The sequence below is a fragment of the Lathyrus oleraceus genome, chromosome 3 (genome assembly GCF_024323335.1).
Source record: "Lathyrus oleraceus cultivar Zhongwan6 chromosome 3, CAAS_Psat_ZW6_1.0, whole genome shotgun sequence".
NCBI lineage: Eukaryota > Viridiplantae > Streptophyta > Magnoliopsida > Fabales > Fabaceae > Lathyrus > Lathyrus oleraceus.
The window spans coordinates 23,143,517-23,146,695 of record NC_066581.1 but is presented as its reverse complement, the minus strand read 5'-3'; positions in this window follow the sequence as shown (position 1 = coordinate 23,146,695).

Genomic DNA, 3,179 nt, shown 5'->3' with positions numbered 1-3,179 from the left:
AAACTTGCTGGGAGACACGAAGGGATTCCATGAAAAATAAATCAATGGAAAGACTCGAGCTGACGCAAAGATGCATGTATTGGGGAATATGCCAATACAACAAAACTATCCACAAAGGATACTTCGGATAAAAATCCGGACTCGGGTGGGGAATATCCACTAACAGATTCAGCTGCGGAAGAAAAATGAGATATTACCGGTTACTGGGTAATAAACTCAAAGAGACATGTGGTCAAAACACCGGTATAAGGGTGAGAGAACAACACGCTCAAAGAGAAAGAATATCTAAGACCGGTATAAGGGTGAGAGATATCAATCATCCAAAACATCTGAGGAAAACCTAAAAGGTATATCTCAACTAAGGAAAATCTGACTCCACAGGGGACAAAAGTCATAACAGCGAGCAGAAGGGAAGGAACACCAGGGATACCGGTTACTGGGCATATAATAGGTGACTAACCAGGCGTGAATTGGGGAATATTTCCAAGACACTCATCATCTAAAGGGAGAGCTGAAAAAGCAAACTCTATTTACAGGATGGACATTTGATTCCACAAGGAAATACGAATCTTACTCAACTGGGGAAGAAAAAGACTTCGACTGAAGAGCGCATAAGATATATTATCTATTACCGTCAGAACATAGATAACATACTCGCATGGCAGATTATCCACAACTGGTTATTGGGTTAATAAAGGATAAATCGACCGAAAAGAAGGGACATCGGGATACCGGTTACTAGGTATAAAATGATGACCAATCAAAAGGAGAAACAATCATTACCAAACAAGGGTAAATGAAAGATGACTCGCAGGGGATGCATTGCTTGATAAGAAGCAATGATCCAGGAGATTTATCACCGGTTACTGGGTGGTATACTCAAAAATGAAGGAATATCAATACCGAATATTGGATAAAGATAACCAACAAAGAGGGGATTACATCTACCGGTTACTGGGTAGAAAATCACAGAAATAGGACTTACAACTATCGGCTACTATGTAGAAGGCCACAACATCCGCTGGGGAGAGAATGAACAATTACCGTTTACTGAGTAATTGATCACCTGAACCACAGGGAACTGCAAGGGAAAATAACAAGGAAGGGTTCAATCTAGGAACAAACCAGAAAGACACAATCAAACAAGACTTAACCCAATGAGGATATAACTCAGGGGAGTAATTCCGTCCCAATACATATTTAGGGAGGAAACTGAAATAAAAATCATCCACGAGGACATAACTCAATGGGGAATATAGAAGGAAAGATAGACACTTTCTGCCTATGAGGCTGACTCTACATGGAGAGATCAAACACAAACATCTGCTTGGGGGAAGAACATTTCACCAAAGGCAGGAGATAACAAGCAAAGATATATGGCAAAGAATGCAACATGAATATTTGAATCCTATGATTATGCATGTATATGTGTGGTTTATGTATGATTAATGCTGATAAATAGGCATATCTAACACAAACAGGTCCAAGAATCAATGAACAGACATCCGGTAAAACATCTCAAAAGAGAAAGGCCAGGCCCACAGGAGAAAATCCAATCTGATGGGTGTAGCGGGGTATTCGTTACCTTTAGATTTATTGAATAAATCAAAAGTAAATCATACAATTCGAGTCGCCACCGCACTTCTATTTATCCAAAGGAAAGGTTAGAAAGCGAACAAAAACCGAGAAGTTTTATCCAATCAAAAACTAATAAAAATGTCAGAGATCTAGGTAAGGGGGTTGGTTATGCAATGGGAAGGTTTTAAGCACCCAAAACATCCTTAGTACTCTAAGGGAGCCCTTTTCACAAATGTTGTAAGGTAGGTTGGTATTTGTGAAAATATTTGTGCAAACATGATTGGGGAGATGAGAAGAGAATATACAAGTTATTTACAATTTTGTGTTTGAATGGATAAACCCATTGCCTACGTACCATCTTAAAAAATATTAGGATCAAAACCTCGTAGTTCGGGGTAAAAATCTCAAAAGAAGTTGGTGAATTGATTGGTCAAAAGCCTTAAGGTCTTTTGTTATCAAAGGGAGAAAACTCAACCTAAAACCACAAATCCACCATGTGAGGAGAGCTTCAACATGCTAGTGAGGGGTTAACCCTATAATAAGCATGGAAGTCTTATAGTCCATCACTAAGGATATAGGTGAGTATTATATCAACCTCTAGGATAACTCAAACCTAATAGCTAATGTTTATGAAAAGCTTTGGCAAAAGTGGCCATTGAAACCACAAAACAAATGAATTAGTTGTATTTACAAATGAAAAGTATTCACAAAGTATGGTCAAAGTTGACTTAAGGATTCAATCGCAAAACAAGTGTTATGAAAAGGAGTTGAAAAATCAAAAGCATAGTGCTTAGGTTTCTAATTTTTGAAATTAATGTTAATGTTTGCACAAAAGTTTGGCTTGGGTTAGAGTGGAGGGAAGAAGAAGAATGGCTAAGTCCTAAACATACAAAGATGAAGGAAGAGAAGTAAAACCATATGGAGTTCCCTTCTTGAGATCATGGTGATGATCCAAGTTGCCCCCATCCTTTGGAATTATCAAGTAATAAGCAAATAACTCAAGCAATCAGGCAAGTAACAATCAAGCTCCTAGGAATCTTCCAATGGCTTTTGTATCTCTTATCTTGTATGCTCATGACAATGGTTCTTCTACTTGGCAAGTTTGGGATCCCTAGCACACAAGAACACATAAATCAAAAAGTTCCACAATGCAATAGAAATAATGGACAAGAGTGAGTTTAGAATTAGGTCCTTTCCAAGTCTTCTTCAAGATTAAGCATTCTAAAGGTATGAGGCCTAGTTGCTCTTTGACATTTTTCTTATTTTATAGCATTCTAAAGGCATGAGGCTGAAGGAGAATTGCGGTCCAAAATGCAGCGGAAATTAAAATTTTCTCCTTTAGAGATCCTTACGAATGGTCATGATCAGTGATAGAATATTTACCTCTTGTGACGGTTGAAACCTTTGGTGCAGATCTCTTGTGACAATCAAAACCTTTGATGCAGATCCACAGAGCGATCACGAACGTTGAACGATGACAACGTCTCTACTCAGTCCACACGAACGGGTTCCTTCAATCTCAGTGCTAGCTGGTACGAATGAAGGCTTTGAGTGAGAGAGAGAGAGAGAGTGAAAACGAAAAGAATGCAACCGCAAATTTT